General features: G+C 40.9%; 1 protein-coding gene and 1 long non-coding RNA gene across 3 annotated transcripts in view; one reads left to right on the top strand and one right to left on the bottom strand.

The window, feature by feature from the left end:
- zic4 (zic family member 4) overlaps nt 1-25701 on the top strand; it is a 108722-nt gene that overhangs the window by 18220 nt on the left and 64801 nt on the right. The gene's annotated exons all lie outside the window — the stretch shown is intronic.
- LOC147241557 (uncharacterized) lies at nt 629-24061 on the bottom strand. The gene is made up of 4 exons (XR_015111066.1): nt 24043-24061; nt 6790-6856; nt 1553-1642; nt 629-846 (listed from the first exon to the last, which is right to left on the bottom strand). It is a non-coding gene; the product is annotated as an uncharacterized LOC147241557 (long non-coding RNA).

The raw sequence follows: 25701 nt of genomic DNA, 5'->3' as shown, positions 1-25701 counted from the left end.
TGTATGTGAGTGTTTGTTTTTGTTTTTTTTTTCAATTCCGTTCAGTTTTCTGGCATTCAACTATTCTGTTTATATTATAGTCCCTCCTGTTCTCCCCACATTGAAAACAGGGGAGGGGGATGTAACAACTTTCCTGTTTGCGTTGCTTCTCCTTGCTCAAAGGGCAGGTAAAGTCTTCAGCTTGAATTTTGTGTTTATTTTGCTGCGGCTGCTGCTGTTGATAGAGCTCCCCCTGGAGGTTTAGATGGTGACGTGGATTTGGAGGGGAGGTCAGAAAGTATTTTCCAGTTGAGACTTACAGTAGTCATTGAGTCTTGGTGTTCTACTGTAGTTCTTCCAGCTCTCACTCAGTCATATCAACATGAAATGTTGGGAGGTAACGTCTTTGGAGGAGACCACATTTCAAGGTACCTCCTATTTCTTTAGTTGTGTTTAAAAAAAAATCAATAAATCAGTGCTGTCTCATGCCGAGACTTGAACCACATACTTCTCAAACCGGAGTATGTCCTAGAAGTGCTAGACATTGCAATTTTTAGCACCTCAAGTAGCACAAGTAAGTTGAACCTTAATGTTGTTCGTTGCATTTTCAAGTTTCCATTTTTATCCATTTTTATCCATTTCTGACAGTTCTGCACAACTTTAATTTTTCATTGGACGTGGTACACCAAAGAAAATTTCATTTTGAACAAAATAACAGTCTTCCATTTGTTGAAGAGGGGGGACAAGCAGATGTTTTTGGGTTTTCCAGGTTATTGTGTCCTCTAGGCAATGTCGGCCCGCAGGAGACATGCCACGTTGCACACACTTCCTGTGTAAGTGTTGTATGGCTGGATCCCACCCAGTAGTCTGAAAAGTAAACAGTTCTTTATTGAGAAAAAAAAGTAAAACTCTTCATAGTAAAGAAATATTTTCAAATGATAAATCTCAGTCCTCATACCTTCAAAGCTATGCAACAAAGACAATATTGTTTTGAATATAAGAAAAAGCGAACAACTGAAACTCCAGCCTGCAGTTGCATAAATAAAGCTGGCCTTAAAAAACAGAGGTCCTTTAGAGCTTTGTGTGGCCACTGAGTTTTATGATCCTAATTCTTTCACATATAATGCCAACAGAAATATGGCACTTCACAGTGGGATGCTCCACGGAGGGCCGTTAAGGCCGAGGCTCGGCAGCAACAGGTTCAGATACACAACTTTTACGGCAGGCCCTATGAATTTTTCCCATCAGTGACTTCCCGGCATGTTTGGGTGTGAGCAAAAGACACATACAGCGTATCCTTTACAAATCTGGATTTCTGCAGCTGATGTGAGATGATTTAGAGCTTAAACACAGGGGAGAATACCCACTCGGATAGTGAATCTATCTAGAATTCTCACTGCAACAAGTCCTCCATCCCATACAGCTATGTAAGTCGTTTGTTCCCACCCTGTCACGCAACACATTTTAATGACGGTGTGGTTAGGATCAGGCACCAAAACACTTGGTTAGAGTTCTCGGAAAAGATTATGGTTTGGATTCATGTGAGCAGTATTTTGACGGAAGCAACACTCACCATGGCGACACGGAATCAACAGTCAGCCCCCGCTGCAGCTGGACAGTATCCACTCCCCATCAGCAATCGTACGCTATCCAAATATCCTGTCTGAAAAACAACCGCAAAACGTTCGTAACCGTCAAAAAAAGTTTGTTTCCTGAGTTACCTTCAATCTATACATCCTCTGCTCTTTCCACCTCCATACATGGATTCCTTCTACTTTTATTGGAGCCGTATGACTTTTCACTTTCATATGTTCAAAGCTACTTCAGCCACTAGATGGCGTCTGTCATCTGAACAAGAATAGAGGTCATATTTATCACTTTTGTTTATCGGCTTTTCTTTGGGAAAGGGCAGACTGAGATTTTGTATTAATGTTAATCTTGCTGATGTGTAATACAGACCATTAAACCAAAGGCTTGCTATTTCTCAAAGGGTGACTGATTCGGTACCTTGCCTTCGTAAAGCTGCAAATCATTGGTTATTAGCACCTTGGTATTTACACACTTCAAAGTTTCAAAACTAGCATGAACCAATTTACCAAAATGAGGTTTAACTCAATTTGCCTGTTACTTTTTAGTTTAATCCTTCAGCATGCTGACATTTTTCTGCTTGGAGATTTACTTATTTGGTTCTGAAAATTTGGAATTGAAGGCCTAGACATCTTTTGGAAAAGTGTTGAAGTAATTCAAGCCGGTGCCATAAAAGTTTCGACATTACATCCATGTATGATTGAGTTATATTTCATGAGCCAGCCTAGAGAGTATCTCAAAAGTGGTCCCTCTGCTCTGATTGACGGAATACCCTCTTGATACAGTAACGACAAAAACATCGCTGGTGCTTAATGGGTTGAATGTTTATGTTTGACAGAAGACAAGAAGGTAAAGACATTTCGGTTCAGTAGATTATATAAACAAGACATATTGTGCCAAAGCAACACTTTTACAAACTAAGATTGATATGCTCTCTCTAAAATCTTTCAAGTTCTTCCAGACAACCTCAAAGTCGATCATGCACAACGGAAAAAAAAAATAAAAATCAGTTGACTATATCTTCATAAGCCTTTGGCAACAACACTGTGGTGGGTGATTCAGAAACATGTGCTGCCATTTTATCATGCCGAGGGCCAAGTTTTGGAGCCTTAAACACCCCGCCAAGGCTTGATAAATCTGGCTTGAAAAATCTCATTTGCAGAGAGTTAAGCATCTGCAACAATATTTATCTTCTTCCCTGTCCAAGGGTAATGGGTTAGGCAGGATGGATGAGGGCACAGTCCTCTTGCCTTCAGGTGCAGCGATCTCACAGAGGACCCGTAGACAGGCTGCTTATGACGAAGCAAAAGGAAACACATCAACTCCCTCAGTAAACATATCACCACGGTTGAACAATTGGCTATTAGCATAATTAGCCGGCTTGATCTTACACATTTTTATGTAAGAGTGTGTGTACATGTGAGTGTTTTGTTCCACAGCAATTAAACTCATCTAATTTCCAGAAGAACAAACATTCTTTGGTGGCTAGGGGAAAGCTTGAGGGCGCACAAACTTCAGGAAAAAAATAAAGTCCTTGGTGGCACCAAGTCTTGTCTGATGATGTTTGCTAATTATGCAGCTAAGCACTTCCTGGAAAAACACAAAACGTAATAGGCAAAGGTCTGTGCCTGAAGCTTATCAAGTAACAAACAGGCAACCCTATCTGGATGTGGCCTTTAGTGTCTGCAGAGCAGGAGTTGGGGAGATGAAGAAAAAAAGAACAAGAAAACAAAAATTCTAAAGGTCGATTTCCAGTGAAGGACTTTGTCTCAGATGTGATTAACATTTTGATTTAGGACACTATCTCGTAAATAAGCTGGCAATTAGTTTATTTGTCTATCATGTGATAGTAATGACTCTCATTAGCATGATGTGACCTCCTCTAATCTGTTGCCTCACAGACTCTTGACTGAATTTCTTGGTGAACGGATGTCTGATGGCTGCTGGTGTGGACACGTTGATAGAACACACACACACAAGTCTAATGTCAATGGAAGTGTTGCTATGAAGTCAGGGCTTCAGTTATCTGTTTCATTTCTGCAACATTCATTGGATTTTTCTCTCATCATCCTTTTTTTGTGAGGGGGGTGTTCTCTCATCTGCAGAAAGAATACTTGCTATGTTCTTCAATATCAAGTGCCCTCGAACTGATTTCTGTTGCTCTCCAAATCAACTTGGAGATATGTGTCCTTTCATTTTTGTTGTTCTCACTTCTGTGACTATTTGATACTGTTTTCCTCTGCTGAAAAAGAAAAAGTAAATGGCAAAAGCAGAATTGGCCATATAACAATCACGAGCAAAATGTCTTTTTCACACTATCGGGTCTCAGTAAGAGTTAACAAGAGAGAACATACAGGAAAATATGGACTCTTGAGATGGTAGGCCAGGAAAACCACGGGGTAGTAAGATGTGTGAAATGTTCTTCCCTCAGCGAGAGCCGCAGATGTGAAAATACGGCCTGTTTTTACAGCGCCTTGACTTTGTTGGTGAATTTTGATGTAGATTGCAGTGGCGATTGCCTTACATTTGAGGAATAGCTTTGATGCATCCGCTCGCTGGCTTGTATCACTCCTTCAGATTTCCTCTAAAGCTACCTGAACCCTGGGTGTGATATCATATGCCTATCTGTTACGTTCCCAGCGATAAATACATATTTAAATTTCAGGCAATGGTGACACTGTGTATACATTTTAAAATCAGTGTGCATAGCGTAGTGGGGATATAAAAGTCACACACTAAAGACGTCTTTGCTGTGTGTGCTATATGTCACTGAATGCTTTAGGGTGACAAGCTGCAATTAACCGTGTGAGTGAAAAGACATTTATAAGCATTTGATATCTCATGAATTTATTTTACTAGAGAGGTGAAAGCTTTTAAAGTTGGGTTTACACTCTCAAAGTCTTCAGAATTGTAGGGGGGGGGGGGTAAGAAATAAAACTGGGTACATTTTGCAACCATATGCTGTTGAAGGGCGGCTGTGGATGGAGGTTTTACTTGAAGCGATATCTGACAGCATTCCCATGAGAAAGTGAGAGATCACTACATAATAATTCTTTGTGGAACTCCACTGCTGATCTTCTCTGAAACAGACGCCGGACCCATGGAAAAAAAAAAATCCCCATAGGTTCACGTCAAGACAAAATATTACTATCAGATCTCTTTAGCGTTTCACTCTGTTTCAGTTTGTCTGTCCGTACCACTGTTAGATCTTCGAAACAGTCCTTTTTTAATACTTTTTTTTTTTTAAAGCAGCTGTGGACACGGAGCAGAAGGCAGTGCAATAAAACTGTTGCTCCAGTAAATGTCCTTGCTACTAAATGGTCAGGATTACAAATAACAAAGGTCATAAATGTGTATATAGAGATCATCAAATCATAAACCAACTGACAAGTCCCAAAGGAGAAAAACTTGACTTTTTTTTCTCAGAATTTTCCACCTCTTCAGTAGATGATTGAAACCAAGACGCCCTTTTGTTGTCGATAATAAAGACCTTATAGATACTCGAAAATATTCTGAAAACCTTTATGGCACTTGTTTCTTTTCAAAGATGACAATCGGAGATTTGTTTTCATATCCTTTGTTTTCATATCCTTGAAACATCGTCTGTCTCACGCTGGCAAAGAGACCCATACAGTTCAAACCATGACACCACAACCACCAGTATGCCAGTCTACTGTATGTAAAACAGCAATCCGTCATTTTAGACAAGGCGCCGACAAAAGAAACCACTAAATAAAAACACCCCGATCAAAATATCCCGCCATGTTCCGCTTAGATAAAACAGTATTCAGTCGCTGCAATAAAATAACTAATAAATAGCTGATTGGAAACAGTTGAGCCAGAGAGAGAGAGCGAGAGAAAGCGAGGGAAAAAAAAAAGGTGTCTCTACTTCAAAAGTCCTGATTATTGGACATGTTTGCGTTGGCCCCAAGTTGGTGTCCGGATCATCATCCATGAACATCAAAGATGTCTCGCTCCAGCTGAGGTGTTTATCTGCGTCCAAGTCTTGAAGCCACCCAGCCAAGAGGAACAATAGTGTTTTCTCACCATCTGTGTCCCATGCTCGCTTACTGTACCCCCTTTAAAAAAAAACGGCCAGTATCCCAGAGTTCATAGTTAGTGCAGCCATTAAACATGCCTGCGCCGAGAAAACTTATGTCCATGTCGTCGTTGCAGGGGAAAGCTGAAAGTTTCTCTTCTATAACTGCTTTGAGCAAAAAGAAAAGAAAGCTTCCTCATGTTTGACTCCCAACTATGTTTCCAGATGTGCCAGGGGTCAGAGGTTAAAGATAAAAGTACCAGGATGTGGCGTACCCCCAGCTAGAAGCCAGTTGCAGTGTGTGCATTCCACACTGGAGGGGGGCAATGAGCAGAGTGCCTTGTGTTTCTTCTTTTCCACCGCTCGCAGTCAGAGGCCTCATTTTGCGGTAGTGAATTATGACACCGCAAGTTATTCTTGCTTGCTACTTTGGCAATGTTTACCGATGGCACTGAGGCAAAATGACGGCCGCGGTAAACAGATCCGGGAAGGGGAAAAAACAAAAAAACAAAAACGAGTTGGGAAGTTGACTTTGGTCTTTGCTGCAGTGCAGGTCTTGGACTTGTCCTTGACCATCTCTACAGGGAGCTACTGGAAGTGTCATCCATATTTTTCTTTCCAGAGAAAATGAAATCATTTATTACAACATTCTTGATTAGATATTCTGCAAAGGAAGTGCAAGATGAAGCAGGGCCAAGGCGCAATTGACTGATAGCTCTGGCTAAGGATGGGCCTTTTCACCCCCTGCCTGGTGTGGAGCAGCAATAGAGCCATCACGAGTTATGTATAAGAATCTATTACATCAATCCAAGACTGTCTCCTGGAAATTGGGCTAATTTCACAAAAAACTGCTAATACGATTATTTCAAGTGTGTCAGAGGCTTAATAAGTGTGAAAATTGGCCTGTCATATAAGACCTGAGAGTGCTGGTAAATTGCATGATTACAGTCGCAAAGCCTCGGCCTCCCGTATTGTTTCTTTACATATCGTAATCTGCAAAATGAAAACGGACTGGACAACTTCATTAGAATTCTAAAAGAAAGTGGGTAACATTAATATGACAGAGACAACTTTATTGTGGTATTATGGGAATAATGAGCTTTAGAGGAAGATTACACGTCCCTTGAGATAGCTTCTTTTATTATTAGGCTCTGAGAGTTGGCTCCAAAAAATTGTTTTATTACCTTGAGAGCCTCTGGCAGCTATGAGCTGAACGGTCCTGCAGACGGGAGACTGGAGCACCGTCACTTTCTGAAAGGGGGGGCAAAGTAACATAAGATACTCAACCAAGATGACATGCAGATACTGTAAACTCTTCAAGCTGACATTTCCTGTTCGATGAAGTATAGGGTTAAATATTGTTTTATGGCTTTAAAAAGGTGGAATATGTGCAGCTGAGGGTTGTGTTTGACGAGGAGCCTGCAGGGCCACTAGATGGAGTCAGATCCTACAGGAGAGCTTTGGGACCCTGTGCAGAAACAAGACAATAACGGCTGAAGTGAAGCACAGGACAGACACACAACCCCTTCATGTGCTGAGAGTTTTTCTCCTGCAAGGAGACCAGTGCACAATCTTCCAGCGGCCTGGTCGTATTTAGCAACCTAGGAGCGTGTGTGATGTATAAATAGACATACATTACCTCGGGAGCTGCTACTTTTATTAAAACAACAACAACAAAAATGCTAATCACGTCGAGAGCATCCCTCAGCTTTCAGCCTCTGTCTGATACAGTGAGCTAATTACCCACGCTAGTGTTTGGATTATCAACACAGCTACATGTAAGTCGACTCGGTGTGACTTCGGGTAGGATTGTTCTTACTTTTAAATATTAGAAAGTGAACAGCAAAGACCTGTGAATCTGACTTTACACCTGAGTCAAACACATTTTAACTCCTTCCGGATTTACAGGTCGCACTCATTTTTCTTTTTATTTTAACAAAGGCGGTTTTTAATGTGGCAGGACTTTTCTGTGAGATGAATCTTGAAATCATTAATCATGATTCAGGTGATTTTTTTTCCACTTTTTGCAAGAAGGTGGCATAGATGGAGAAAGGAAAGAAGGGGAAGAAAAGGACTCAAATACATCATGAAATGGGCTGACGGCATGCCTTACTGTGTGATATGATAATGCAGAAAGAGAAGCATGTCCCAGCCTCTAATGGAGAGAAAATTATATAGTTCGATACATTGATAAGAGGAAAGTGACACGCTTTTTTTTAATCATCTCTCTGCTTTGAATTCAAGAGAAGCATTTTAGTGTTAATGGTGGATAAAAGCAGAATTATTGTAATTGGAAAGCATTACCAGAGCAGTTCTATATAAAAACTGCAGTACATCCTGTTTCAAAAAGAATAATACAAATTATAATATATAAAAAATTAAAGCCTTAGCTCGATTGCTTTCCAGACATTGATTTGAATGTGATGTTTGTCTTCATATGTCACACTCCAGAATTTGATTCACTGTCTCGACACAGTGTATTGTGCCATTCCAATTTTTAAGTGCCAGTCCCAGGGGAAGTATATGTAAGCTTCTCAGTCAACAGATGTTTAATGCTGTGAAACGCAAGAAAATATCACCATTTCTCTTGATCTCTCTCGTGAATTGGCGCCGTTTAGCATGTAGCAGTCGTGACAGGTAATTGACTCGAGAATCCATTGAGAAGTATTTGTGTCATGGTAAATAATGCATTGTTTTTGCAGCTTTATGAATATTCATAGTTTATGTTGATTGAAAGCAACTCAACAAATGCTTTTAGATGGACTTTAGTTAGATTTTCCACTTAGAACTCCTATAGACAAAGAGGTTTAAGACTTTTATTTGCGAAAAGGAAAAAAAAAATATCAGCATCCATTTTCTGTTCAGGCATGGCGCATCTGTTCAATAGAAAGTCAGCTTTGCCAGCTGATACATTTAAAACGCTGCGATGAATTAACCATTGTTGTTCGACCATCTCATTTACGTCGTGCTTTCAGCTCAAACTTCTAATTCTCTTTATACCCTGAAATATTAAAAGCCGTAATATGTCATCTGTCATGGCTGTCATTTATCATCGTAGCTGCAGCGTGTCCTGTGGGCCCTTTTGGGGAAAAAAAGATTCCCCTCAAATTACTTTATATTAAATTGCACGCGTTTGTTCCGATTTATATGCCTGTCCTTCCATTTTCTTTCTCACACAGCTCCATTAGCAGCTGCCTTTCCTGAATCTGGAAGCTTCCATGCCTTCAAAAACCACCTAACATCCCTGTTTCTGTCTGGCTCAGACAGCTGAGCTGATTAAGAAGTTGCCTTTTTGTACACTAATGTAATCCGCTCCACCATTTTTGTTTTTGGGCCATTGTTTTATTTCAAGTTTCGCCTGCTTCCCCTTTGATGGAAGTCACGCTTATTCTGATTTTCCTTTTGGGAAAAGCTATTTAGTCTTACAACGTATGATGGATCTGATTAGTCATTCAGGCCGGCCTCTGCTTTTATGCTTACATTAACTAACACAAAGAGCCCCCCTACAGGTTAAAGTTTAAATGTGGATTAGCAGATAAAGCAACTCCTGATTAGGTTACTGTGGGGCTTAGAGGGGGGAAAAATGGATTTTCCCTGCACATTATTTCACAAACATCTTCACTCTCCCTTTCTTTTCTTCTCGGGCTTCATCCTCATGCTCCCACTCCCAGCATGGATATCTATTTTGGTGCAAAATCTTTGAACAATTATGCAAATGCATGTAAGGCAATGCACAATACAGTATGGAAATGGCTTGGAGAGAAAATGGACTCATTAAGGACAGATGGCGTGAGTGCAAAAAGCCATTTGTTATAGATTCAGTAAGACGTTTCAGACAGTGTCAGAACCTGAGAGGCATCAGATATGTTTCCCCCCCCCCCCTTCACACCAACACTATTTGTTGTGGTGGTGTAGTTCTTGATTATTTCAGTGTGTTGATGATTATAGATGAGCGACTTCTAAAAGAAGATGACTTTTCTTAATGCGTTATGAATGTTGCATCTCGATACGCATTCTACTCAGCTGCTGTGAATTTTCTATTCTGTTTAAGCAGCAACATTTAATCATCTCGCTGGATTTGTTTTTACTGTTGAGCGAAATGAAATCAATCGATCAGAGCTTTTCTAATTTACAAAGTGTGTACGTTTGATCAAAGTAGCTGTCTGTTAAATATGGGAGCGTGTATTGTGATAAGATCAGAGGCCAAAATGAATAGAAATGAGGGCCGCCGTCATGATGTAAGCGTTTGAAATTACACGCTCCGCATGCATGACTTCTGCACTGATATTACATACATTTCATCGTCCCCTCACACAATACGAATGGCACTGCACGTAAAGTAGAATGCTTGCAAGATTAGATTCCATATTTTTGAATCCGGCTTCAAAATGCATGCGAGACACATAAAGCAAGCCTTGTTCCCCCACCCCCCCAATTAAGAAAATTAAGTCTTTTTTCTCTCATGGCTACTCAGGATAAGATAAGTTAACACAGGGGGAGGAAAATAAAAAATGATTTCAAACATAGATCAGGCGCTGGAGTCTATTGCAGATGGTAGTGTAAACGCCGCAGCGTGAACGCAGGATTGACTCTGAAGACCTGAATGTGTCTGGGGGGGTGTGATAGGTGGAGAAATGGGGGCTCAACGTAGCCACTGTTTATTTGGCCCTCTGTGGGCTCACCCAGCACCACTGTCTGGGCCTTTGATGTCACAGAGGTTATTGTTGACGACTGGCTGCTGTCTGCCTCAATATTCATCTGAGCTTCACATGGAACACAGGAGAGAGAGGCAAAGGCTGCCATTTATTTCTACACTAATTTTCCTTTGTGATGGATGGCTTTCTCATTGTGTCATTTGCGCCTTTGAAAAATGCTCCTTGAAGCAGAAGAAATTACCATCTTCCCAATCATAAAATCAAGCCCAGTTGTGCTTGTGAGAACAAACGCTCATGTGTAGGACACTGTAGACTCGAAACATGAGTGTGTTGTGATAAAAGAGGCATTCATGGCCCTAAATTAACTGTTGAAATACATTTGTTGAAATAAATGTGAATTACTGCAGATCAACGCCTTTGATATTTGACAGAGTTCAATTATATCTCTGAAAAAAAGTTTCCCCTTTGTTTGGCTTTAATACAGTTTATCAGTCAACAAGAAAAAGCACATACTTGTAAGTCCCTCAGTGTGGTATGAATCAAGTTGATGGTGCTAAAAACTTCTATACTATCTTTACACAAAGTAAGTCCCTTATATCTCTAATTCTTAACTTTTTTTCCAGCTGGAAATACGAAATTGTGACATTTTACTGTTGAGTGTTCAGCTGCAAATCAAAAATACTTCATCATCAAAGTCTGTCACGAAAAACAAATCCTACCAAAAAAGTCACAGAACAAGTGAATAAAGGCCATCAAAGCCTTTCATAGTCAGGACTTTCTCTTTGTTGTATTCAGGTTGTCTTTTGTCCGTCCTTCAACTATTGTGACAGAACACAGAGACTTCTAAAGGCCAAAGTTTCTTATTAAATTAATTCTGGGTGAGATGAACAGAGAGCTGAATAGAATCATTAAACTTCACCAGTTATAGGAATGCATGTGCTGCGCCGCCGTCTGCCACAAGATGAAAAGCTGCGCGTTTTCATGCCCCTTCAAAACCTTTAACTTGCCATGAAAAGATATGACATCAATCCTGGCAAAAAAAAAAAAAAACACCCAAAAACACACACACACACACACACGAGGGAAATGAATGATACCATTGTGGTCTCTAAACATCAATCATGCTCAATACTTAAGAAAAACAATGAATTTTTTGTTTGCATTTCAGAGGTGACAAACAACACTTGTGACTGGCTTAACATTGTCAATTCCCATTACTCAAAAAAAAAAAAAAAAAAAAACCTGAAGCAAATCAGAATTAAACTGTGGCTCTGTTGCTAGGCAGCTGAGTTCTCTTGACATGGTGGTTAGTTTTTCTTTCACTGCTTGACAAGAGCGAAGTGAAAGGAGTTTAGAAAAACTTGCTTAAGGCGCTCAGAGGAAGGGGATAATTGGAGTCTGTGGATTGTGTAGTGGCTCTTGTGTGGAAACTTCCAGAGCTGGAGACAGAGAGAGTCGGACGCAACAAAATTTTAACTCTTGTACACAAACTTGACCCCGGGACTACTGCGGGGGTTTTCACACTTAATTTGCAGAGTGTTTTGCCCCAGTGTGGCCCAGGGCCCAGTGTCAACGCCGCGGTGTGTGCTACGAAATGGGCGAAGGAGAGCGAGTTCTCAACATTTTGGAGGGGCAAAGTGTCTTCGTTGCTTTGTCAAACACAATCAAATGAGGTCATCTTGATATTGTAGCCTTGGTCCATTTTTATTAGTCTGTCTCTTGAAATAGAAGCTCGTTAAGTAAACAATGAAATAGGGGGTCTATGCTTTTAATGACCTGCAGAGAAGCCCAGCCTGTGAAAGTGCACACCCAGTTTAAGAGGGAACCAATTAATGCTGGATTAACATTCATGGTTATTTACAGTTGCTTTTGTGCTTGTTTCTGCTCTCCGACTTCCACACAGAGGAGAGAGCGAGAGCGGGAGAGAGGGAGGGAGAGGGAGCGCAGAGGGGACTCAGGAGAATGGGGGGTTGTTTGGACGCAAGAGGAGCAGTGAGGTGGCTGGGTCCATTGTGAGGACACCACCTCTCTCATTATGCCCTCTCAATCAACACTCCTGCTCACAGGAAGCCCCTGTAAAGCCCATCTGCCATAGCTAATCTACAGGCAGCCCCGCGCTTGCGTCTGGGCCTGCTACCCTCAGCCGCATTATTCTCAGATCCAAGGCTTCGCCGGGGATCAGCCAAAGCCCATTAAAGTAAATAATAGCCAGAAATGACAGGCTTAGCAAGGATTGGGGAGGAAGTTGAAGACCAGTTTGAGCTGTGAGCTCTGATTAATAGAGAAAAGCATTTTGGGGGAGAGAGCGAGAGAGAGAGGGAGTTAGATGGAAAGAGAAAGTGAGGGAGAGAATGGAGGGGAAGAAAATGACCTTAGTCCACTGCAAAGAATTCCTCAACCTCTGGGTTGTTAGGACTAGTGCTACCATCTGAAGCATTAGCAATCCTTCAGCTACTTTTACTTTGATGAAGCTCAAACAGGATGGGGTGATGGTGCGGAGAGGGGGAGAGAAAGGGAGGGGATGATGGGGGGGCATCAAGAGTCAGTCCTCAGGGGTGAAGAAAACAAAGTTGTGGGTACACATAGCATTAAGAACACAGAAGATCTATTATTTTTGAGCTGGTACTCCTGGTTCAACTTGCTATAGCGGTTATAAAGGGCCGAAAACATTAGTCGAAAATAAATTAGTACAGTTTTAATGATCTATGAATCAGTCAACAATCTGGTATTTAAAAGCAGTTTGACTTGTTTTTTGCAGATGTTTGTTTGAGAAAAAACAAATTAAGCGATTAGCCGGAAAAATGATGGGAAGCTTAATTGACAATGAAAATAATCGTTATTTGTAGATGAAATACAAATTGTTATTGTGTAGTTTTACTACAATAAAATGCAGTTGATGATGAAGGAGAAGGTGCAAGAGTGAAAAGAATCAGTTTCCAAAAAAAAAAACAACAACCCATTATTCTTGGATGAACTCAATATCTAATCTAACATATTTGTGTTTTTGCGCAATCGTGTGTGTGTGTGTGTGTGTGTGTGTGTGTGTGTGTGTGTGTGTTTTCTGGAGTTCTTTCATTATCTGTAGTGGAAGTAAGCCTGTTGGCGAGTGTGAATGGGCTACTTTGTCATGGTCAGCTTAAGGTTAAACAATTAAAGCTCCTCCCTTGAGTCAAGTTAGTGTCAAGTTAGGCACGGAAATCAGTGGCCGAGTTAGTAAAAAGGAGTAAATAAACTGACCTGGGTAATAGTTAACTGACCCGCCTGACACCCTAAGGCGTCACGCCAAGAGATCACAACAGATCAAATCCAGCGCAATGTTCCGAAAAAGTAGTTTTAACTTGAAATTCAACAGAAAGTCCAGGGTAAAAAGCAAAAATTAAAACATCCATTATACCACAAGCTGTGACTGACTGGGTGGAGGATGTTTTCCTGTTCTGAAAGGATAGATAACACCTATCACAGGAGTGTTTGCCCTATCCATACTTGAATGTTTATTGCCACACACACACACACACACATACACACACACACACACACACACACACACACACACACACACACACACACACAAAAAGCTTATTCCACTTTGTGCTTGAGCTCAGCCCAGGATTTAACATGATTTGTCACTGGGCCGACTGTGGAGACGATCTAAGCAAGATTATGTGGAGCAGTTCCACCTCTGCTTAACTACTGTAAAAATTGCTTATACGCCTGTGAAGGAATTGGAATGCATTCAGGAAGCGAATGATCAGGCTTGTAGTCAGTCGGGCTGTTTCTTATGGGATCCCCTGATTGGATGGATGCCCCAGACAGCCTGAGTGCAGGAAGAAACAAGTTAGCGCTGCATGAAAGGTACGCTCACTCCTCTCAGAATATTGTCCATTGATCTATCAGTTACTGGAATCTTCAAAACGTTGGAGACGAGTGAGAAGAAAGACTCGCGGACAACTCAGTCTCAGAGATGTAATGAAGAATTTAAGATCCTGCGAATGTTTTATTGACAAGAGACACACAAAGATATGATACATAGAAACTGACAAGGCCTCTGGGGAAACACTTAAGGTTCCTTAAAGAAGTGTTTAATGGTATCGATTTTTATTGTTCAGTGAACAGTGTGAAGCCTTTGACTGTTTTATTGAACGGATTTAGACACATGCTCTTAAACACAGAGAGGAAGGAGACTTTCCAGTTCTTAGATTTAATCCATCAGCCAATGTGTGCATTGAATTTTAATAAGCCTTCCATCTCTACACAGCTGTGCTCGCTTTTCAGACGCTGCCGTTCTGCTTATTTTACAGTCGCTGCTTCCTCCGACTGCATCTTATATCACAGTCCCCCCTGTGCTGGATGTGGTTTGTTTCCCACTAATGCGACAGATGTTAGGACCTCAGCAGCCAGTAGAGGCCTCTCATGTCTTATACAACCCCTCGATAGAAGGCAAAGAGTTGCATTTTAAATAGAAATCTAAGAATGCTGTGATGTAACGTTGCACAAGTGCAGCACACAACTGTAGAAAAAGGCATCAAACATGATATTTTTAAAGAGCATCAAAGACTGCGGATGTTTACAGGCTTGTTTGTATTTTTAAAAGGCACCTTCTTCTTTTTTTTCTCCAGCTCTTTCCAAGGCCTCTTATTTCCCCCCTTCTGTCCAGCCTGATCTGTCCTCTTCACATGGCTGAATACTCATCCTTGACCGGCTGGTCTAAATGAACCCTGCTCTCCTCATATACTACAAAGGTGCCACTGTGTGGTGTCACCCAGGCTTTCTTCCCAGGAGACGGTGTGATTTCTATATCTGTTGTCATGGTGATGTAGTGAGCAAGGAGGAAAAATGGAGCTCTAACCTCTGGCTTCAACTGGCTTCCAGGCCAGACGGTTCATTCAGGAGGGTGGGTGGGTGCAGTGGGGGGCAAAACAGGAAACTGCACCAACTGTTTGGATGCTGACGATCGTGCCACTTGTAAAGGTGAAACAGGGACATCGTGGTGCTGTGTGTCACGCAATCATGAGGTCATACGGAGGTCAAATACTCGCCAAATACTGAAGTTATTTTTAACAGAACTCAGGCATGAGTCTTGGAAGTAAACAGTATTTCATGGAGGCTAACAGTGAGAGGATTGCCCTCAACAACCCCTGTCAGACACACCTGATACTCCACTGAATCAAATGATTCCTATCTGACTTCTTAAATGGCAGGGTAAGAAAGGGGGGATGGGTGTAGCATTTCATTTACCAAAAAAAAAAACAAACAAACAAAAAAACCTCCACAATTTAAGAAGGCTGGGAGGCAAAATGAAGACACTGGCATTGTTAAAATCAAATCTGGGATGGCTCGCATGCGCTCCCTCCTAATGACGAGGGAGTGCCATGGCCAGTCGAGAGGAAGAGAACACCATTTTCTATTCATTTGGCAGCGTGCCCAGATCTCATTCAACCACAAAGTCTTCTCAATCCAAACTTAATCCCAGCCAATTAAAAAATGGCGCTGCTTTCCTCCTTCGCTGTTACGCTGATGAGGTTCATCACCAGGAAGGTAGAGGTTCTTGGTTTTTTTTTTTTTTAGTTTTTTTTTTTTAAGGCAGAAAATATGGGAGAATTTTACAAGGCTGTAAGGGGAAAATATTTATCATTTCAATATTTGCGTCAAATGGGGGGAGTCACTTAAGGCTGTTAAACGGTAATGCGCTGTAATGTAATGACACACTTGAAAAGGGATTGATCTAAGAGGAGAAATGAATATTTATCAATGTGGAAAAGAATGCTTTGTGTTTTTCCTGGTCTCCTAGGGGGAAGGTGTGAAATCTAATAAAGCCATTCTCAGGAGGGGTGGCTTTGATCAGAGATTCTCTAAACAAGCAGCAAGTCCCAAGTGAACACAAGATCTATACGATCCAACACGTGCTATCTTTACATCTCAACTTCTGTTTTTGCTAAAAGAGAGTGTTGTATTGGAAACAGCTGAACCATTTCAATTTTGCCCGAGGCAGTGTTCTCAAAGAAGTGTCGAGATGCACCGTATGTCAGACATATTTTCCCAAAAGTCTCTCCAAATATTCCTCCCCTATTTCCTTTTTTCCCAGTGTAACTTCCCAAGGTGCAAATGGGCTATTTTTCTGGAAATCTGTTTTTATGTTAATGAAGCCACTTGTGTATTATTTATTTTCTATCTTAAACAAAGTGTTAAATGCATTCACATCTTAGTAATGAAACACATATAAATGTGTACGTAGAGGTAGCATTTCCCCATTAACAGTATATGAGTCATGTACCAATTACTGAAAATATATATTCGTAGAAAAATTATTGAAGTCAAAATGAGTGGTGCCCCAAACCAGGAATATAAAATCAACACTCCCATACCTACCTTAAGTGTCATCACTGCACCGTTGTCTAAAATGAACACCCCAAAAAACACACTTGTCATATTCTGAGTGCTAACATATGGAGGTACTGATAATTTACACAGGAAGCCAATTATTAAATCTGAGAAAGGACAAGTCAGGGTTAAAAGAGGAGTTAAAAATAGCCGAGACAGCAGCGAGGCTTGAATGTGTGATGTAGCAGAAGTGCACTGACATAGTTGATACCATGATGCTGAGTGTTGGCTGATGCTCCATGCAGTGTCACTGTGTGTCTTACTGTGGCTCCTCTCACACTCTAGAAGGTCACACAGGAACCAACTGGCAGGGTCACAAACAGTTTGGGCCAATCTCTTAATATAGTCACAGGGCTTTCATACTATTAGTTGCAGTACTTAAGAAAAAAAAATCTAGTATGAAGGGTGCCTGACTTGTTCAGTTTGGCATTTTTGTTTCGCCTTAACTTATTTTATGGTTGTAACTTACAAATTCTACCCATGAGCTGGGATAGAGATATTTCACATGGGAACCAATTGAGTACTTGGAATTTGGCACTGGTACTCATCTGTTGGTGTACACTATTTCTCTTGTGACAAAAATGTATTTTTCTGATTTTGAGTTTCAAACTTATCAATATCCACGTGTATTGCTAAAGGTAGCAGCAGTTACTGCCATCAACCATGTACTGAGGGAATCAGTCTTCAACTTTTAGATATATTTTGTCCTTGGCCAGGTGTTCCTTTAGGTTCAGTCTGTTGTTACAAATATTGAGCATGGTCAGTGTCATGTTTTTTGGCTCGCCGTTGTAGGAATGGCACCACTTGGATCTTTCTTTCTCTAATGTTTACTATCACGCCCAGATGCAATCTCAGGTTCTGAAATTTGTTAGCTGACAAAATGACACGGAAACTATGAGGCTGATTGATTTTCTGTGATTGAGAGGTGTAACATGGCCCTAGCAAAGCCGCATCATGGGAGGCATGAAGAATGAACTTTCATTTTGTGTTGACTTTGGTGGCCCCTGATGCCAAAAGCAGCAGTGTTTACCAGAATGAAGACTGCATTTCTCATTAGCCACCTGATGTCAACAAACAATCAAGATCTGCCTGGCCAGAGCACAAGCGTTCATTTTGGAAGCAAGATGGTCTGAGTGTGTTTTAATTTGCATGATGCATAACACAGAGATAACGTAAAGTGACAATGTAAGACCAATAACGGATATGATGTTGGTGCAACTTCTAAAATTAAAGCTAGTAAACATTGAGTTGGTGCCATTACATATAATGCTGCAAGCAACAGCAGAGCCTCTGTTGCTTATCATTTGGTTTTGTCTGATTTTGCAAAGAAACTGACTGTAACACTGGCTCTTAGAAGCACTACATACAGTTGTAGTGGGAGTTAGTAGGTCACACAGAAGTATCAGAAATTAATTGAGCCAGCTACATAATCAGTTAAAATGTCCTCGTAGTTACTTAAACAGCGGACAAACCACGTTTTGTAACATTTGCCAAGGTCTTCACGCTCTTGGTCAGTGAGATTACACATAAACTACCAATTAGATTTCCGTTAATGGCCCAGGGAAGAACATGGCAATCTTTGCGGCAATCAACTCAACTCAAATCGATCAGCTCTTTAATGGCACAACAGGATGTTTACACTTTTACAAGTACTCAACCTCAAGGATTCAAGCATGCAGGTTGTATGGCTGTACCATTGATTCAATTGAAAGTATTATTGGTGCCTCAGGCATTATTTATACACAATTCCACAAAGCAGCTGGTTATTGATTTTTTTTGTTGCTAATTGTCTCTCAGCCTCCTATGTGATGTATTTAAGCATCTTGGCTGTCCATAATCCAAAGTTATTCAAAATAAATGATTAAAAAACACAGGTCATTTGCAAAATTCCCATTGGGGAAAAAAAAACAAACCTGGATGAAGCTAAAGTATGACACTTCTTGTTTATTAAGCACACAAGAAATGACATTCCTCAACATGTCAGTGGGATTGTTATTTAAAACAATTGTGCAAAAGTTGTGTTGCTGTTAAGAAAGGGAGTAACACACCCAAAACTGCTAAAGGACACGTTCCACTGGGATAGCCATGCAACCGTGTGACAGGGCAAACACACTTAACTAACAACTTCCTTCACATTGGATGCACTTTGACAAACCGCCGTGCTCCTCTGCGCTTACGCCATGTGCCTGAGCATTAACACTAACCCTGTGGTATGGTCGGCTGGACAGGCACTTGACTGATGGCTCTATTAGAGCCCCCCACCACGTCACCTAGTCCTATCCTGGGCCTTTTTCTGGACTGGATGTGCTGCTGACAATGCACTGATGGGCTAAGGGGAAGAATAAATGGAGGGTCTAAACACACCAACAACCACATTCAGAGAAGCGCCAATAGAGCAACACACATAAAAACAGACTCATGGGTGTGAAGGAAGATACATGGACATGGCCATGCACGCGCGCGCACACACACACCCACACACACATATGCACTCACACTCACACACAAGAAGCATATAAGGAAGTAGAAGGGATTTAGCCATGCTTCACCTTTTGTACTCAGTTGGAACAATGGCTTACACAAATACAACACACAGCTGATCTGCACCCCTCCGATTCCGCCTCTTCGGTGGCTTGTTCCTGGGACCACCATGAAACATGGAGGCCACTGAAAGGCTGGCTCTTGATAATCAGCTCTGAAGGGGGTGGAAAATACAATTCATATCTCCACTCTTCTTGCGAAAGCAACCACTGGAGCAGGAAATGACAGTGGATGTTTTAATCTTCAAACGGTGAGCACCACTCTCCCTCAGGCTAAATTGAAGAATCTGCTCAAATGTGACGGCGCTGCCATAGCCGTTTGAGCAGCCTGCTCGCTAAGACACCCCCCCCCACACACACACACACCTTTTTTTTTTAAATGTTGAGAAAATTAGATGTAATCCTTGTATACAAATGGTATCATATTCCTCTAAAAATGTTGACACAGAATTTCCTTTATTTTTGCTCATCTCACAGATATTCACAAGCTTGTCCGTGTGAGACTGTGAGGCAGCGCTCCTTGGTTAAGACAGGCAGACAGTGCTGTCTCTTGAGGCCCAGGTCGGCACTACCCTCCTGGGTGACACTATAAACACCTCGCCCCCGTGGCACCTGTCATCCACGGCTGCCTGCTCTCTTCCAACAGGACTCATAGGGAATTTGCAAGGTGGAGAAATGACATGACAAACAATTATATCCCAACACCTATCGATGAGTATGTTGCACCCTGTATTCCAGTCCTAAAAAATAATGCGGAATACTTCGCTTCTACAGCACATAGCCCGGAGATAGTGGAAAACTAATAAAGAGGCTAGTAGAGAAAAAGTATAACAGGTGACATGCAACCAAATGGAGTGTCTCTGGTCCAAATTCGAATGGAAATTAGCTCAATTTATCAATGTCAATAGCTGTAGCATTCCCAGGATAGAGAGACATGCATATTAATTGAAAATAATCAGATTACACCACTAGAGTTTGACATTTTGAAATGGGCACTTTATCTTCAGGTCTGGAGAGATGCAAGATTGTCTATGTACAAATCAGAGAACACTGCTTAATTGCATGTTATCACCCTATGATTGCCTTGGCATTATATAAAACAGTGTGGTAATTACTCCACAGATAGTGATGTAAATAGCCTCAGGCTGCTGTTCCCTTAAGAGGAACTGGAGAGAGGGCATAGTGCTGAATATCTGGGCCAAGAGGTAGCACAATTAGAGGTGTAGGTGATTCGCTACATCACAAAGGTGTTAGCAGAAACATATATTTGACAGCAACATTCACACTTGGCTGTGAACACTTAAACAGTATCTGTTTCGAAAAGGAGGTAAAACCATGAATCTATAGGATGACGTATGAGCGCTTGATGGAGAAGAATGTAAGTGGCCCTCATGGTGTCACTGCCGCCCAGCTCAGTGAACAGATGCACCATGGGCCAGCTGGAGGTCCCCTCCCTCCACAGAGGCCCCCAAACCCCTGAGGAAACACAGCTCTGAGGGCTGCCGTCATATGTTTTCAACGTTTGTACAACGGCTGATAAATGTAATGTAAAAGGGGCTTTGTGTGCGGGGGGCAGTGGGGGTTGACTGTGATTGCTGGTAATAACTGACTAATAGAATAAAGCAATAACGCACAGCCTCAGGGTGAAAGCTCCGTACCGACAATTTCATACGGCAGATTTATCATCGTGTGGAAATTAGCATTTCAGTCTGTTCACTTTCCCATCTGAAGGAGCTCCATCGCGAGGCTGCGCCGGTCCTGAAAAGATATCTGTCTGCCGACTTCAGGTGTTTTTTGCCACAGTGTTTCACAAGTCTTCTCACTTTCTGCTGAGACAGAAAAGACTAGCTCTCAGCTGGCTCTAGTTTTGCAGGCACTTATGCTGTTTAAAATACAATTAACTGTCATGAAATGTATCACTGCAAAACTGTATCCTGGCTCCAACACAGTTAATGTGGCTGCATGTGTGATTAATTAAAAAAAAAAAAAAAAAAAAAAAAGGCCATGTTGTGTGCCTACCACAGTAACCTTGACCTTTGACCACCAAACTCTTTTCAGTTTATCCTCAAGTCTTAGAGGATGTTCGTGCCAAATTTGAAGAAATTTCATCAAGGCATGTCTGAGATGCTACTTTCATGTGAGATATGTGACCTTGACCTTTTGACCTTTGACAACCACGCTCTTTTCAGTTCATCCTCAAGTCTTCACGGACATTTGTGCCAGATTTTCTCTCAAGGGTATTCCAGAGATACAAGGTCTGTCCCTGGTGTGGTGGCTTGAAAACTTGGTTAGAACTGCTCTATGTTTATCGTTTTATTTCTATTTTTCCAGCAAAATTCCTTCCTGAACACGCCCACTGAAGTGAGATTTTGTAAGGATTGTATTTTTAAGTCTTAAAACAAGTTACAGGACCTAAGCTTAAATGTGATTAAAACTGCCAGGATTTCTGATGTTGTAAAATTTCCATAAAAACCATGGCACTGATTGTTGTTGTGTTGGATTAACTTAAGCATCAAAAACCACATACTCTGTATTTTTGCTTCTCACTTTTGATGTACTTCTCGTGTCAGAAATGCAAGCAAAGAGGTAGAAGGGATTATTCTTGTCTTCAAGTGAGGTTACTTTGCTCCTCAATAGCAGAGTCAGCGAGTGACAGAATAAGCAAATGGTACTGGGCGTATAATTTTCCTTACAATGTTCTGGAGGCCTATGATTAGAATATTAATTAGGCCCATCTATGATGGTCAGATAATAACAATGTCAGAGCCCTGAATGGATTCTGTGACCTGTAAAAGGCCTATTCACAGTCTCCAGTCTGCCGTAGTTCATTCTTTTGGCCACAGGCTGCAGACTTTTTCACACCCTTTTTTAAACATTCTGATTGTCCCTTGCTGAAACACCATGAAGGAAGTATGTAGGAGGAAGGAAGTAATACCATTTAAACTGCACGTCTTATGTCAAAGTTGAATACCCCACACAAAAATACATTTTCTGAGAAGTTGCTAATTAACTACCCCCCCACCCCCGCCCCCCAAAAAAGAGAGGACTTTGCACGTCTGGGCTTTAATTACATGACACGGATCACTTGTCCTTCTGATGCATTCAGTCCAAAAAAACTCATCATTTCATATCAGAACTGAATGTTATTGTAGAGAAAAGCAGCTGCAAGAATAAAAATGATCTTATGTAACTTCTCGTATTGTAGCTCAGTTACAAATTACCATCACATAAGAGCGACATGGAGCCGGAACACTGCATGATGCTGATTTAATAGTCTTGCTATAAGGAATATCCCTTGTTTGCCCTATTAATGTGAGAACATTACTCAAGTTGTGTCTCCTGAGACGTCTGTGGGATGCTTCTGTTCCGATGACAGGATGCCTCAGTCAGGGAGTCCAAAGACATTCGCTGTACTGGCTACTTACAACATTTAAGAACATTGCCAATAAAAACATGACATGCTCACACTGACTAGAAAGAAGGGTTTCAAGGGTCAGCGGGTTCATTGTATGTATTATTGTTAGGTCTCCTGAGAGAAGGCAGGATAAGCATTTTGGGATTTGTTTTCCTGAGCAAAGTGACGACATCCAGTGAAACGAGCTTGGTCAAACATCTTAATCCATATGTAATTAGCGAGAGAGTTTTCCTGGAGTCAAAGGATTTATATTACCACAAGATGTGTTTTTGCTATTCTTGCAGTAAATGAGTTCCACATATGCATTTGTTCCTCTGAAGTTCGAATGAGCAGTTTCATTCGTCACGTTTACTTACTTCTGATAGATTTTATACATTCACATCAGCTACACATCTGTCATCAAACAGGTTGCGTCACCTGCCACAGCCAAGAGATGATGCTGAAACTTGTTCCTTTCAAATGCAGTACCTTTTTTTTTTTTTTGGATCAAATTTTCAGAAAGTCATCCAAATGAAATGCCATTTCATTTCTTTCAACATTGGGTCTTTACATTCAAATATGGAGTATCACCAAGACACCTTAATCTCTGCGCATCCTTCTTACAAGCAAAAGGTAATTAAATTTTATAATGTATGCGTTAGATCCTGGCTACGTCCAAAGTTTCCATCTCCTATTTGTTGCCTTTTTATTTGCTGGATCAGGCAAATGGCTGCGATATCCACTCAGTCACTTTCTCCTTGCCTCTTTGCAAATTATTTTGTATTTTTCGCTGTATTTGTTGTCAACAAATATAACAACTGGTTATAAATACAATGGCATCAATAAATTGTTGCAGGTTTAGAATATTTAAAAAAAATTTTAATTTCATTTTTACATCCAAAGATAAAACCTGTTACGTCCAACAGTCCAAAACCCGGAGCTGTTTTTATTAATTGGAACTGGAGTAAGAATATTAGTTAGAATTGAAAGGCTGGAACTAAATCATCTTTTTTGTTTTCAAATATCACTTTAAATTTGTCATTTTGAAATACTTTATTGTGATTTGAGTAATCTATTTATTATTATGTTATTAACTACTCTCCTTTTTTAGGAAGCATGACCAAATGTTCAACGCCTCAAAGCCAAACTTCATTTTTAAAAAAGAAAAGAAGCAGATAGAAGTGCTAGATACACATTTACAGTAGTAACAGATAAGAGCTCTGAGCTAAATAACTCCCCTGTGGAGTGTTGAGCATAAATCAACCCATCATCCCCCTAAAAATTCAATCTATCTGAATCAGCTCAAAGAGGCATTTTGTCTCCTCATTTCAGGAACAGTTAGTGTTGTGTTAGAATTAGTGGGCTGGCAGGCATGTGGCTAGTGGCAGTAGACTGCAGTGAATGAGTTAAATCAGCCCCTTGTGAACTCAACCCTGTGTCGTCACGAGAGGAAAGAGGCCAAAGACTCACGCAATGAGGGTAATCCAACAGTGAGCCGGAGGGCAACGCTGCTTCCCGCTGGTCGCAGAAAGGCTCAAATAACTCCCATGTGCACCCAAGGAGAGCAGAGGACAGGCATACATCAGAGGGAGGAGCGGCAGGTTGAAGGAGTGTGGCTTCATCCCTGAGTTGTAGAGAGATGTTCCAATTGCAGCACCCACCTAGTTGCTTTAGTGTCATCAATCCTGCCAATAGAGGAGTCACTGACTGTTAGCGGTGATGGCTTTGTGGGCTGTTGGCTGTCACCAAGATAGGTTACCATGACGCAACAGTAGCTCTCTTGTAACCAATGTCACTTTATGTGTTATATCAACACCTTTATTGTTTTCGCATGATTTACCCATTTTTTCTATATCGGCTTATATTTTACAGAGACGGCTTGTCAATACTAGTGTCACAGAGAATTAAATGCATTTGTCAAATTTTTTTTATCAGATTGCAATAAAAACCTAACCGTACTTTATATTGTATTGATATCATCTAAAACCTTGTTATTTTCTGGTACTTTTAATGGATTCTTACTGACTACCTGCTCGGTGCTCTCAGATTCAACATTGCCTGTAAAATTTTTGTTGCAGAAAGGTTAATGTATCTCTTCACAACAAAAAGTCAGTCAAAACTGAAATCTTTTCTTTCAAGCAGTCAAGTGTATCGCCATGCCAGGCCAAATGTTCTACGTGGATTATTTATGCATATGAGGTATCGTTGAACCCTTCAGAAAGGGTTGCGTGATCCTTTGGAAGATTTAATCAATCTCTACATTGATGATACGATGTGTTATGTGCAGCAGAGAGAATTAGTTTCTTGCATAGAACATCACTAATTGTTATATAATAATGAGAGTTGGCCTATAACCGAAGAAATCAACATAAAGAATAACAGAGACCAATCAAATAGGTAACACAATGAGATTTTGGTAAAAAAAAAAAGATTCTGCTATTAAGTGTCCAACATTTGAACGTTGGAGAAGATACTAAGTTTCAGCTGCGGCTAATTGAAATTTAGGTGGTGCGTGTTTGCATTATATCCAGTTACTGTATTGGAAGTATTATCATTTTTGTAGTCCAACTGATACTTACTGTTTGGCATGGGTGCTATTTGAGCGGGTGTTATTGCTGCTTTTCAACACGCACCCACCGAAAGACATTAGCGCTTTTATGTAGGATTGTAAAATATTCCGACCATAGCACTAAAATTGTCAGGTTACCCAGAGGGCTTGTAATTTATCTAATAATGTGAGATCTGCAGCATCTGCTATGAGCCAATATGATCTTTGTCAAGCCTTCTGAATTATGTATCAGGCCCAGACGCTCAAAAACGTTACACACTGAAGAATTTTACCTTCACGCTCTCGTTTAGTGACACGACGCATGTTATCACAACTATCTATTGCTCCTTTTCCACAGCCTGTTAAAGGATGGATTTAGAAAATGCATGAGCTTGTGCTTTTGTAGCGCTTTCAGTAAGGGTTCAACCATTTATAGTTGTGTAGCATTTTTCTTCAAAGCAGCGTAAATCATGAGAACAACGTATTGGTAGCATAGCTCACGCTAGACGATGACAGTGTGTACCGCTCATTTGAAGAACCCTGGATTACTACATAAATCCACACACTGGGGTGGCATCACG

Source organism: Aulostomus chinensis, chromosome 21 (genome assembly GCF_037954235.1).
Source record: "Aulostomus chinensis isolate RoL2024-O1b breed Wild chromosome 21, RoL_Achi_v1.0, whole genome shotgun sequence".
Taxonomy (NCBI): Eukaryota; Metazoa; Chordata; class Actinopteri; order Syngnathiformes; family Aulostomidae; genus Aulostomus; species Aulostomus chinensis.
Note: the sequence above shows the minus strand (reverse complement) of the source record. Positions and strands in the feature narration are given on the sequence as shown.